The sequence below is a fragment of the Danio rerio genome, chromosome 12 (assembly GCF_052040795.2).
Source record: "Danio rerio strain M-AB ecotype USA chromosome 12, GRCz13ab, whole genome shotgun sequence".
Lineage (NCBI taxonomy): Eukaryota > Metazoa > Chordata > Actinopteri > Cypriniformes > Danionidae > Danio > Danio rerio.
The window spans coordinates 26,424,383-26,439,255 of record NC_141032.1 but is presented as its reverse complement, the minus strand read 5'-3'; the positions used below and the strand labels follow the sequence as shown (position 1 = coordinate 26,439,255).

Genomic DNA, 14,873 nt, shown 5'->3' with positions numbered 1-14,873 from the left:
GTGGTCTTTGAAAGGTGAGTGTTTTGTTTGTTTATTTTAATATCCTGATTGCTTTGTCTTTAGTATTCATTAGCCTAAATAACTAAATCTAAATAGCCAGGTCTGTCACATTTTAGGGTCTCCTTGAAACATTGAATAAAAATGTTGTCAAAAAATGCAGCGCGTTTTATCAATTCATTTGCATTGTGTGAAAATGCAGCGTTTTTTTTTTAATTTTTTTTTTATGTGTTTGTGTTGTGAGGATTTGCAGCATGTGTGCTGTCAAACGGGTGAAAATCTTTTTTCAATATGCTGGCATTTTTTGTAAGCGCAAGTGTTTTCTTAAATTGCAGCACATTAAGCTCTCTCAGCCACCATACCAAGATCATTTATACAGCATGGAGACTATAACATGCAAGACAAAAATATTTATATCTTAACTATGAATTAACAATTACTACCCTCAATGTTTTGCTAATGTGTTAGGTACACTGTGCACATAATTAACAAATGTGATCATTTTAAGTAAATTGTGCAAATGATTTAATTATTCGTTCCCTTATTAGATTTAGTGTTTTTTTTAATTAGCAAACAAAGCTGTTAAGGTTAGTAAATCTCAAAATTCTGTTTAAAAAATTTATATTTACCCATTATAAAAAAATAAAGCATAAACCAATCATTAGAATTAAGTGAGTTGTGAGAAGCTGGGGCAACAGCAGTTTATTTATGGCCATGATACATGCTCATGCAGGGTTCTGCTAACTTAGTTCTTTTGTAATATGTTGCCAACTTTATTATTGCTTAGTTTAATTTTTATTTTTTTGTTGTTTGCTTGTTCCTGTTTCCCCTGTATCTTATATTTGTTCCAGTGGTCACCACTTGTGATCACCTGTGTCTTATATGGTTTGGTTCAGTTCAATCTGTTTGTAAATCTTTTACATTGTTGTCTGTGGCTTAGTTTGAGTGTTGGATTTTCTTTTTGTTAAAAGTTAAATGGCCACACTTAAGATTCACATATCCTTCTCATCTTCTTTGTGTATTTTGGATATCCATTTAGTTTTTAATTTCACCAATGTACAGTAATACAGAGCAGTAAAATAGTTGGGTTGATGCTTAAATATGGGATTTAACTTTAATGTTTTAAACCTGTTTGTGCTTGTGAAATTGTGTTCTGTTTAGATCTTATTTATTTTCCATTATATTCAGTTAATGAATATCCATGTTCATGTAGCCTGCTATCTACCATACAAAACAGTTGTAACACAAATTACAAGGTCAAAAATAGAAAATGTATGCAAGTTTAGACAGCATTAGAAAAAATCAGTTCATGCAGAGGAGGAGGAGGTCAGGAAATGAAAACATTTATGTAGAAAGCAATACTGTAAGCTGGACAATGGCTGAATTTGTGAGGTTTAGATTATTGCGTTTCACATTTTCCTGTGTGGTTAATAAAAGACTTGTGATTATCTCAAATTGAGCTACTTCATAAATGAATACAATGTAAAATACCAAGGAGAAGGATGCCTGTGGCATAAATAGCTACCTGCGCAGATTGGAAATGAGAGAAACTCACACTCTGATGGTTTGAAATGGTAAGTCATGTTAATTTCTTCTTCTGAGTAATACTTTGTGTAGTTTAAAAAAAGTGAAAAGGATTTCACCTCCCAAGGGGATGTTCTTTCTCAAGATGTTATTTTTGTTCAAATCTCAAAGGCTTGCAGTTAAAGTTTATGAGGGATTGAAAATGGATAATTAGCATTTAAATGATCTAACACTTGTCTTTTTTTCCTCCACCGCGGCTGTCACTGTAACCTTCTGTGATGCGCTTTCGTCAGATTGCACTTATGCTCGTCCGGCTGGGGAACTGACGGGTCTGTGACTCAGTTAAATCTACTGGTGTGGACGCTGCCAGAGGGGTCATTTCATATGAACTCGCAAGTTGCTGAAAATAAGCTTGATAAGAAACGACCAACTGTTCAAACATACGAGGTTAAAGCCGATTCTTTGCCTGGGGAAGCGTATCGTTTCAGCGGGGTCACTGCAGGTGTCGAGTGACTCTGGATATTCCCAGCAAACAAAAGCTTGCATAGTGTGAAAATCCGACGCTTTGCCTGTTTAATTATTCAGGGAACTCATTAAGAAGAGTGGCCTTCTTTTAATATAGGTTAATTAAAAATTTTATTTCCGAGTGTCTGATAAGCCTGATGTAGTCATGCAAAGACAATAACACACAAAATAGCTAGATAAACACGGCTGGCTGGATGGAGAGTATATGACCGTGGAGGATTATTCTGCCGGACTCCCTCTCTCTCTCTCTCTACTGAAGTATAATCTCCTCCATCTTCTCTTCTGCTGGGCTCTGTACCTCACTGATTAACACAATGTCTAAGTGATTGACTGCAGTCATTATTTAAACGGACGTTACCTCACCAGGGAGGTTCAGATTTCTCTCAATCAGCAACTTCTTCACACAATCAGCGACTGTTTCACACCTGGAACACCCATGTGATGAAAGTACCGATCCACACCAATTATTTCTGCTAATCTGCTCTGGTGAGGACAACACACACACACACACACACACACACACAAACACAAACACAAACAAATATCCTATATTAAAGGTCACATATGGAAGAGTTACCATGAAGATTTCTTTTTTAAAGAGTCTTTTATGGAGATGCAGTAGCGCAGTAGATAGTGCTGTCGCCTCACAGTAAGAAGGTCGCTGAGTCGCTGGTTCGAACCTTGGCTCAGTTGGCGTTTCTGTGTGGAGTTTGCATGTTCTCCCTGCATTTGCGTGGGTTTCCTCCGGTTTCCCCCACAGTCCAAAGACATGTAGAGGTGAATTGGGAAGGCTAAATTGTCCGTAGTGTGTGTGTGTGTGTGCGAGAGAGTGGATGTTTCCCAGAGATGGGTTGCGGCTGGAAGGGCATCCGCTGCGTGAAAATGTGCAGGATGAGTTGCCAGTTCTTTCCGCTGTGGCAACCCCGGATTAATAAAGGGACTAAGCTGACAAGAAAATGAATGAGTGAAAGAGTCTTTTACACAATGCTTTTAGCTAAAAATGGAAACGATTTTTGCATTTTAGATGCTCACACTAATGAAAGTTGCAACATGGGTTCATTCTGAAAACGTAGCCCTATATACATTTCTGGACATTGTCGTCTTCAAAGGTTCACGAAACCCTCGGGTACTTTTTTTGAGATTTTAACAGATTTGTGTGTGTTTACCATCAGTTACGACAATGTTAGCACCTGTTAGCTTTAATTGTGGGGAAAACTGGATAATTTTAAGCTTTTGTCAGCTAATTTCATCTTCTGGGTTTAAAATGATTTTTGGGGCGGAATCAAAATCGATGTATCACAAAACTGCTAGTGCAAAGATGACGCGCCGGTTTTCTTATCTTCTGAGAAAAGCCGGCTTCTTAATTATTCATGACTGCACGTGCTTTCCAAAGGCAAGACAGACCTGCCAGTGCCAAGCTGTGAGACCCTATGTTGATGAATGGGTGAGACCGCATCCACAGATCTACAGCACACGGTATTTAGCTGTTCATGAAGGGTCGTATGTGTTTGTTTCCATGATCCACAGGGTTTGTTGCATGTTTTTCCCCGCGATGCTGTCAGGACCGATACAGTAAAGCTGTTAGTTTGCAGCAAGCATTTTTGTTGGGAGAGCAGTACGAGAATTGGCGGACGTTGTCTTTTAACAGGAGTTCGTTCACATTTAGACACATCACCGTGCTGCTGTGTTTGCCTAAATCCTCCAGATTACCAACAGAGCTAATGGTTAAAATAGACAGGGCAAGAGACCTGCTGCACTAACTCGGTTTTCAGACCCGGGGATTGAGGGTAAAGTCCTCATTTATAGTTTTTATATGAACACGATTATCTTTATAATGATATTTAAATTGTGGTTGTGTGATTATATATGAAATTACAAATAACAAATGTAGCAGGGCATTAAATTACTGTTTATTTCTTTGCACTTTGACTTGGTAAACTATAAAATCATGCGTCTCCTCACAGTTTGTGTCTCATTTTGTGAGCCGACTGACAACAGTTGTTCGCTCCCCTCCTTCTCCCCTGCTGGCCACACCCACTTCTGCCTTTTGCTCGCGGAGCTCCACGACCATTATGATGCATCTCTTGAAAAAATTCAGAGGTAGACCTGAACCAAAAGTGGGGGGTTTTATGGCCCTTTAAAACCAACGCTATAGGACGGCATGACGATTACCTCAGTGCGGACGGCTTTTCTGCTTTTACCAGTTTTTTAGTAGCTCGCCACATACGTCGGCAGTTAACTGCAACGCTGGTGTTTGAGTCTGGTGAAGAACAGTTCCAGAAAGCAGGTAAAAAAAAACAAAAAAACAAAAGCCAAAAAACTAATTTAATTGAATGAGAATGTGGTAAAATCTAAAAACATGGTAAAAATCTGGCTGCCACGATCTTTTTCTGGATTGCATTTGAAAACACTGTCACTTGGGTTTGGGAAAGTAGTTAGGCAGGTCACTCTGTGCTTTTGAAAAACACTATCGGTTGGGATTAAGGCCAGCTCATGCTGTGAGATTTTTTTTAGAATCCTGAACGATTGCAGCATGTCAGACTGCACGAACATGGCTGCTATGCCACACTTTAAGATCTCAGCTGCCATAATGTCAGACTGAACAAAAATGAAGACACGCCAAACACGGGAGAAAACTCCCCTGGAGTTTGATGCCATCTATCTGTGACACTTTCACCATCCTGCATTCTGAAATGATTCCTCACAGCAAAATGTAAATCTGTAGTGGCAATTTTGCACAAGGCGTGTCTCAATAAAAAAAAAAACAGAAAGAAAAACACTGTTTTGACATTTCCCCATGGTCATTGGAACTGTCGCATGGATTGCGTCATTAGACTTGGTGCTCCTATTGCTTCTGATTGCAACGAGCACTAAGCGGCTGTCTGAGAACATGTCAAACCAACGATCAAATTGATCAGGAATCTTTTAGGATTTCACAAAACTGTTTCAGATGACAAAATCGTGACTGAAATCTCACAGTGTGAGCAGAACTTTAGGGAAGGAGGAGAGTGGGTCAATTAGTTGACAGCGGCCAGAACAACAGGCGCGAATGGCACTCATAAGAGAAACTTGAGATCTTGAAAAGCATACACATTGGCTTTTGGTGGATTTGCAAAAAACAAAAGAGCCTACAATTGCAAACTGTAAAATATTGGTTTCAAATTTAAAAAAAATAAAAATAAGGCCAAACTTGTGAGAATAGGTGATGTCATGCGCTTACAAATATGGGTCACACTTTACAATGAGGTTTATTAGTTAATGTTAATTAATACATTTACTAACATGAACAAACAATGAACAATACATTTACTACAGTATGTATTTATGTTAGTAAACGTTAGTTAATGAAAATACAGTTGTTCATTGTTAATTCATTTTAACTCACGGTGCATTAACTAATGTTAACAAGCACAGACGTGGATGTTAATAATGCATTAGTAAATGTTCAATTATGATTAATAAATGCTGTACAAGTGTTGTTTATGATTAGTTCATGTTAGTAAATGTATTAACTAATGAACCTTACAATAAAGTGTAACCCAAATATGTGTTCAGTCTATATGCATGTGTGAGTTCTTGACCAAATAAAAAGTATATTGTGCACAGGGCACAGGCTATGTTTTATAGTGTAACTATAAACTTTTGTGAAAAAATCATATGCCAAGTAACATTAACTTAACATTAACAGTTTCCATGAACTGGTGTTAAGCAAATAATTTTCCCCCTCTCACATTAAGTCATTCCAAAGATCATGACAATGGATGTTTGTGGATTTAGTTAAAATTAAGAAAGGTTCGAGTCCCGGCTAAGTCAGTTGGCATTTTTGTGTGGAGTTTGCATATTCTCCCGTGTTTGCGTTGGTTTCCCCCACAGTCCAAAGACATGGGTATAGGTAAATTGAATAAACTAAATTGGCCGTAGTGTAAGTGTTTGAATGAGTGTGTATGGGTGTTTTCAAGTACTGGGTTGCAGCTGGAAGGACATCTGCTGTGTAAAACATATGCTGGATTAGTTGGTGGTCCATTCCGCTGTGGCGACCCCTGATTAATAAAGGGACTAAGCTGAAGTAAAATGAATGAAAATTACACACCACATTGCTATACCAACAAATCGTTCAGATCTTTTGTAAAATACAATTTTTATACCCACATTTACATCGTTTTTGTTATTCGATTTTTGTATTTTTATCACACGTGTTTGTTCAAACTTGGTCACAAAGAGAATAAAGAGTAAGTATCTCAGCAAAACTCAGCAAAAGTATCTGTTTTTCTTCTGCTTTACACAAACAAGGATTTTTTGAAGATATTTGGCATTTAAACATCTGACTTCCTCGCTTAGATGGAATTCGGAGGCATCCTCAAACTGTACGGTTACTAATATCCCTCAAAGTATTTTTCAATTAAAAAGAAAAAGGCACTCATACAAGTTTGGAACATCTTGAGGGTGAGCAAATGACGAGCAGATTTTCATTTTTGGGTCAACTATGTCTTTTATCATCTTCAAGTCTAAATCAAACAAAAGCAGATGAGAATTGGTATTTATTGGTAAAATAGGAGAATTTACATTAAAAAGGATCCTTGGAGGTTTCATGAACCAGTTTTTAGGCAGCCACTTATCATCATCATTCATCCATTCATTCGTTTTTATGTTTAGTCGCTTATTTATCTGGGGTTGCCACAGTGGAATGAACCGCCAACTGTTCCAGCACGTTTTATGCAGTGGATGCCCTTCCAGCTGCAACCCAGTACTGGTAAACACCCATACACTCACGCCTTCACACACACTCACAGGGGCAGATTTAACCAATAAGCGAAAAAAGCAGCCGCTTAAGGCCCCAGAAAATTTTGGGACAACTAATAAAAACCTAGAAATATATTATTGTCATATTATATTATTATTATTATTATTATAACAACTCTTCTGTCTTTTCAATTTATCAGTTAATGTGTCACAGCGTCAATACACTGCTTCAATCTTTCGCTTTCACACTTGTACTTAGTAATTTAAGCAAAAACCTCAGATACTGTTGGTTGTGCACCTTTTTTACCCACAAAGTTTGTCGACGCCATTATAACGACACAGATCACTCTGCATATTGATGCCAGAGTCCTGCAGGAAAAGTGATTGACAGGTGGTAGTTTGTGTGTAACTTATCTTTATTTATTTATATATTTATTTATTGGTAAAAGAAAGACCATGCGCGACAGGTAATTGAAATGGTAGCCTATTTATTATTCATAAATAACTAATACACTATCGTATATGTTTCATATTAGACATCGTACAATGACAAATTGCCAAATCATCCAACCCTGACCCGGAGGAAACACACGCAAGCACAGGGAGAACATGCAAACTCCATACAGATATGCAAACTGGCTCAGCTGGAACTCGAACCAGTGACCTGCTTGCTGTGAGGCAACAGTGCTAACCACTGAGCCACCATGCCACCACCACTTATCATCAATGAGTCAAAAATAACAGTATTGTCAAATGTAAAAAAATATATTTTAAAAAGTGCAGCATGAGCATTCCACCCAGTGTCTCCTTATTTGTTCGAGAAGAAATAAAGCTGTGGTAAGACTAGAATAGGTAAGTAAAAAAATAAAACATTTCCAATTCTTTGCAAACTCTTCCTTTACCAAAAACATTGCAATCACTGAAAAAACATCTCCACCCACCAAAACAGCAACATCAATGCGGCAGTTCTTCTTCCTCTTCTATTCCCAGAAACAAATGTCCAAATGAAATGGCCCATTTCCTCTGTCCAGATTACTCCTGACAAAACAAACACACTGACACCAACACAAGCAAACGAATACATAATGACCTGTTTGTGAGGTGGCAAAGAGTAAAATCAATGAGATGAGACATGTAGGACCTGGAAGATAAAACAACAAATTGACTTGGAAAAACACATTAATCTCATGTTCAGTGAAAGCAAACAGAAGCCCATCACCCTTGTTTATTTCCTTGGAGTGTGTTAGCAGTGGGTAACAGACTGCACAAATGCAATAAGATCCGGTACTCTTCCATCAAAAAGGCAAGAATTATCTAATCATACTGACGAAAATAAATCATCCGTACAGCAACAAAGCTGGACCATTCCCAACAGGTGATGTAATATGCTGAGGCAAAGCAGACTTAATGCTTTTGGTCCTCGCTGATTGAGATCTGTACAGTATTAGCACGTATACGCCTTGTATGAGGTGCTCTAGAGAAGAAGAGAAAAAAAAAACAACTCCCCTGGTAATATTTTAGCAGATATTTCCCATCAGCAGGTCGCCAGGCAACTGTGTCTTCATGATTCAGGTCCATGGTGAGAATAACACAATGAGGCGATGATCAGAGCTAGATCTTACACTAAATCCTTTGGAAAAAAGAGCTCATTCATAGATAGAAAAACATATTAGATGCATTTATTATAGAGAGTCATAATCAACTGCGTAAAATTAACACGTGGAGAATCCTATAAATCCTATGTGTTTGTGTGTGTTTATGTATGTATGTGTATATATACACACACACACACACACACACACACACACACACACACACACACACACAAAAACACAACAGATCTGTCTGGTTCTCGAATCTGTCTGATAGCCGTGCAATATTTGTACAGCCTTCTTACCCTTCTGTATTACTCCGCCTACATAGTGAGTGACAGCAGATCAATAAACTTTGCCAAATATTGCAGCTGTTGGACAACACAATGTATTTTTGAGGCTTTTTTCGGGTGAGAGTGTAGTTGTTTAGATTGCAACCAAGCAGTTTATTTATAAGGATAGCGCCTATTTTAAATAGTTATGTCCATCAGATTGTCATACAGAGCAGAGCAAATATGGTTGACGTTGTCCATCCACAACGAAGGTGGCGAATGAGTCTAAGTTCACTCTGGCCGCCCTGGCGATAACGCTCCGGCAGCGAGAGCGTCAAAATTTGCTACATTGATCTCGTATTTATAGGAGCCGTTGCAGCATATCAGCTAATCCCTTAGATTCCCGCATAAAAACAAGCTATCTAGCGTGAAAATGTTGCGCACCTTTTGTCAAATTCATTTAACTGTGGAAGATTAAGTTATTGTATCTGTGGAGCAAAGCCACACACGCAACGTGTTCACGTTGCCAACTATTTTCAATGAAAAGTCGCTAAAAGTTGCTAGATTATGTCATATGTCAATTTGCATATTACTGACATCATCACGTTATACCGTTTGTTTGTTTATTAGCCTGTGGTTAAAAAGGGGTATTTATATTTGCACTGCGATTGTCAACTTAACTAAATTTATTGCTGTTTGAATACAGTATAATATAGATGTGTAGTTAATTTGCAGTAATCTCTCAAAGAAGTTCCAAAACTGTCACTAAAATATCTGTGATGGTGAACTAGAAAAGAATAAATAGAAAAATTAAATTGTTAAAATAAGCAGAAGCATATTGGTTTGACTGTACAATGGAAATACTTTCACACTACCGGTGCTAAATCATTTGTTGTTGGTGCGTAGAGGAGTGGTCTGGCTGCAAGTGGGAGAGACTGCTGTAGAAAGACTGACTGGGCCGCCTGCAAGTGCTCTGAGGTGGAGGAGGGGCTATGCTATGTTGGCAATACTGTGTCCATATGTCTGAAATATTCAGAAGCACCATTACTGTTTTGTATTGTTGTACTAGGAAATTTTCCACTTTTTTAAAGAAAAAAATATATAACATCAGAAACTTACCAGTAACGTTTTTGATGTAAGAAAACATTGTAAATAATTGGAAATCTGGCGATCACAAGAAATCTAACTCTTTGGGAACAACTATGGTGGAAAGCAAAGTTTACAGGACTGTGTTCTCTGGACTACTCTCAGGTGGTGGACATTATGATTGCTTGCCGCTGAACTGCGTCATAGCTCATTACCATAAAGTTGACTTGATTTCAACTTTCCTCGACGCCCACACCAGTGAAGAGGCGCAGCGTAGCTCCTTGCTGCCTATTGTTGCTGGCGATGCTCTCGCCGCTTTCGGTGTGAATACAGTTAGAGAAAAACTCGTAATTTCTAACAACAGCTGATCAAATCATTAAAAAACTTTTAAGTGACATTCTAAGTCGATCTCTCTTTTGTATGTTGTAGTGCTGTATTTATATCTGTATTTAGTAATTATTGTGTTTTGAGTGTTAGATGGGACTCGCATATTAGGAATGTATGCATTTTGTGTTGCCCACTCTTTGCATAAGCCCGAGTTACTTTTTGGATGGCCATCTGTTTGTTTCTAATGAGTCTCCTGTTTTCGTTACTGCAGACTAGAAAGAAAGAAAGAAAGAAAGAAAGAAGGAAAGAAGGAAAGAAGAAATGCCTGCATGTGTTGTAAATGCCTACTGTTTTACAACAGTAATCTGGTAGTGTTTGCATTGCCATTGGATTTTTTGGGGTTAATTATAGTTATATCACAATAGCAACAGAGAAATGTCTCTAGACTGATGGCATTTCATGCTGTTCAGCTTTATAATCTTAAAATGTGAGCAAAATCACCTGTTTTGTCATAACTTACTTACACTAGCGAATCATTCAAACACTAGCTGTAAAGTGACGCTGTTGAATTGCTAAAGGTTTCTGCTGTTCTAACGTCAGCTGCAGATGTGAATGAATGGCAGAAGAAAGTAGTTTTGAGACTCTGTATTTGGTTTTCTTTTTTATGTACACAATTATGCTGTCAAACTGTTGTATAAACGCAATATCACACTCGTAGCAGTGCGATATGACTGTGCATCGTCATTGGTGGGACACAAAAGCATGCCTCCCATCAGTACCAATATACAGCAACATTGCACTGCTACTCATGTGATATATATATATATATATATATATATATATATATATATATATATATATATATATATATATATATATATGTATATATATATATGTATATATATATATATATATGTGTGTGTGTGTGTATGTATATATATATATATATATATATATATATATATATATATATATATATATATATATGGGGCGAGGCAGTAGTAGTGCTATCGCCTCACAACAAGAAGGTCGCTGGGTCAAACCTCGCCTCAGTTGGCGTTTCTGTGTGGAATTTCCATGTTCTCCCTGCCTTTGCGTGGGTTTCCTCCGGTTACAGCCCAAAGACATGCGGTATAGGTGAATTGGGTAGGCTAAATTGTCCGAAGTGTATGAGTGTGTGTGTGTGTGTAAATGTGTGTGTGGATGTTTCCCAGAGACGGGTCGCTGGAAGGGCATCCGCTGCCAACTCTTAAAAATATTTACAAAAATGCTATAATTATTTTTTTCCAAAACAATGACTAAAATTTTAATCACGTTTTAATTGTCAACACAGCCACAATCAATCAGACACCTTACTATTTGGCTTTTCTGGAACTGTTTATATATATATATATATATATATATATATATATATATATATATATATATATATATTGGAATGCACACTTCTGAAACACCATACAGACATACAAAACATCATGTGGTTAAATAAAGAGACTGTGACGACTGTGATTTTTACCAGAAAAGCTGAAAGCCACTCTGGAATGAACAAAATTCACAGCGTGAGGGTGGAGGCTGTTCAGCAATTCAGCCGGCTGGACTCGCTCAGGGCTGCACGTCACACTGGCTTTTTATAGAACGCGCAGCACATTTCAGGACTGATACATTTTAGATTATGTTGCATCAATTATGTACGTGCTCTATTCTAGTCGTCGCTCCTCTGTGCTGCTGTCACATTTTAATTAGGGGAGACAAATCAAAGGGGTTATTGGAAGCTGTTTCTGAACATTTCTGTTCAATTACAGTGTAAACAGCATGTAGAATATTATAATAAATAATGACAAAGTAACAAGAGTGCATTCAGATCTACATTAGTCTAAAAATGTGACACCACATTTGTAAATATGACACCCACATATATACATATATAACAACACATCATTTGCTGGTTTTAAAAGCTAGTTTGAAATAATAATGTAAAAATGTAGTTGCAAACAACATGTACTGTGCATAATGAATAAAAAAAAATATATATATATATATACACACACACACACACACAAACACACACACCCCTTTCAAATCTATCTTTTAAGTTAATATATTCTATAGGGTGCTATACATTTTTATTGTTGTGCATATATATTAGTTTACTCATTACTAAAGCCAAATCTGGAGCTTATTTAACAAAACAATTTAATATAACAGTCCAAAAATAAGTACACTCAAATCTACATGTTAGGGAAAATACGAAATAAAAATGTAAAAAAACAAAAGACAAATCAAGAGAAACAAAAATGAACATTTTGTAGTTTTTGCAATACTTCCATTAAATTTAAATATTTCTAAAGATGTTTAGTGATTAAAATATTGTTTGAATTAATATATTTGTTTAATAAAGCTGTTTTGTTCAAATGCACCACAATATATTGCTTATATTCATGAAGAAATTGATAAAAACACATATTTAAAATGTGTAATTTTGAGTACAACCATTTATGCTTAACACTGTATATGCATATATATGAGCAATATCACATGTGTAACAGTGCGATATGGCTGTATATCGGCACTGGTGGGAGGCGTGTGTTGCCTTAGTGTCCCACCAGTGATGATATACAGCCATATTGCACTGCTACGAGTGTGATATAGCATTTATACAACAGTTCAATGGCATAATCATGTATATAAAAAAGAAAATCAAACACAGAGTCTTAAAATCCTTTTCATGGGGAAAATACTTTCTTCCACCATTCATTCACATCTGCAGCTGACGTCAGAACAGCAGAAACCATTACTAATCTCATCTATGTTCTGCTCTGTTTGACAGGCTGTTGGATAAAAATGTTTCAAATAGGCTCTATCTTTATAAATAAATTGCATAGTTGCAATCTAAACAGCCTCAAAAGTATATCATGTTGTCTAACAGCTTCAATATTTGTTAAACTGTATTGAGTTTACTGATCTGCTGTTACTCATATGTGGGCGGAGTAATACAGAAGGGTGAGGAAGCTATACAAATATTGCACGGCTATCAGCCAATCAGATTTAAGAACCAGACAGAACTGTTGTATAAAGATACAGACATACATGATACATATACATACATAAAATATGTGTGTGTGTGTATATGTGTATATATATAAATATATATATATATATACATATATATATATATATATATATATATATATATATATATATATATATATATATATATATATATATATATATACATAAATATATATATATATACATATATATATATATATATATATATATATATATATATATATATATATATATATATATATATATATATATATATATATATATATATATACACTCACATAAATGCATACATTTAGAAACGCAAATATTGGCACAAATTTATGTATGCATGCATGTATATAAAATATATAAATCTCCCATACACACACAGACACACACAATACATATTTCTAGTCTTCTAACTTTCATAGAAAAGAACTGAAGACTGTGACAGAACGACAGAAAGTCAGTCAGTCCTTTGGCTGCATTTCAAAAGCCTGATTGCTAATCAAAGGCGAACTGTTGGACCTGAGCTTTACCTGCAGCACAAGAAAAGCTTAATGCACATGATTACTGATGCCTTGCCTTTGCAGTGTCTCCCACAGAGAGCTGGCCTGATTGTCTAGAACAAGCGCAGAGTTGCTGAGACACAGCCTTCGCTTTGCTCTCGATTCAGAATATCAGGGAGGGAGAAGCAGAAATGGCTCCCCTCTTACATGACGGAAGACACTGGCTGCCTTTGCTCTGGGTTATCCATGTTCTCCCCCTGCTGGTTGAACACAATATAAAAGATTTAACAAGCAGCAGTTCAGAAATAACCACCTTGATGTTATATAACTGCATTTTGTTTGTGTGCAATGCAATATTGTACACATCAGTTGGTCTTTACGTAATTAATGTTGCACACAATTTGAAAGGATAAGTTTCAGGAAAAAATGAAATAGCAAAACAATGATTCCTGCATGGAACAGAGTCACTGCCTGATCATAAAGGTAATACTCTATTCTGAAAGCAGCGATAGATTGAGAGCATCATGCATAAGCAGTACAGATGATTTTGAAAAGGACATATCATACAACACCCCGACTTTTTTGTTTCTGTTATAATCGGGCTCCTGGGTCTACCAAGCCAGTAACTGTTTAAGCTTTTCTCGGCAGGTTGTGGAAAGAAAAAAAAAAAAAAAAAGTGAGCTGCTCAGATTTTCCTCCCATGACATAGGAAGAATCTTATTAATTTTACTGCCCATTCATCTGCATATTTCCACCCACAATGCTGCAAGTTTGAGCAGTCTGCCATTCTAATTACTCGTCAACAATGTATAATATATGCTCCAGAAAACCATTCAGGGTTTCTGCAGGTTTCAAGTCAAATTTGGGACATTTTAAGACCCTTTTAAGACCATTATGAATTAAATTTAGACTTATACAGGGCTAAACACTAAGATTTTTTTTTTCTAATGGCCAAGTTACTTCTGTTAAAAACTATTAATAAAAGATCATGTAAAGGGATGTGCTGCTTTGATTTTCTTTCCCTGATTAGAGAATTTAATTTGGAGAATTTGCTGTAAAAATGTCTAACAGCTGTTGTAAATTGTATCTCTGCCATAAAAAAACTAATTTAAAAGATGGATCAGATGGATTCTTGGTGATTTAGTGTTTGCCAGATTGGGTATCTTTACTTGGAAAGAGGAAAATTAAAACCTGATAAAAATTTAAGATTTTTTTTTAAAGCCTAAAATTTAGTTTTTGAAATTTAAGAC

General features: G+C 36.4%; 1 long non-coding RNA gene across 1 annotated transcript; it reads right to left on the bottom strand.

Moving 5' to 3' along the window:
* Window positions 1-223: 223 nt before the first annotated feature.
* On the bottom strand, window positions 224-13,883 carry LOC141376803 (uncharacterized). Its single transcript, XR_015504147.1, has 3 exons — window positions 13,700-13,883; window positions 7,728-8,416; window positions 224-2,529 (listed from the first exon to the last, which is right to left on the bottom strand). It is a non-coding gene; the product is annotated as an uncharacterized LOC141376803 (long non-coding RNA).
* Window positions 13,884-14,873: the final 990 nt, after the last annotated feature.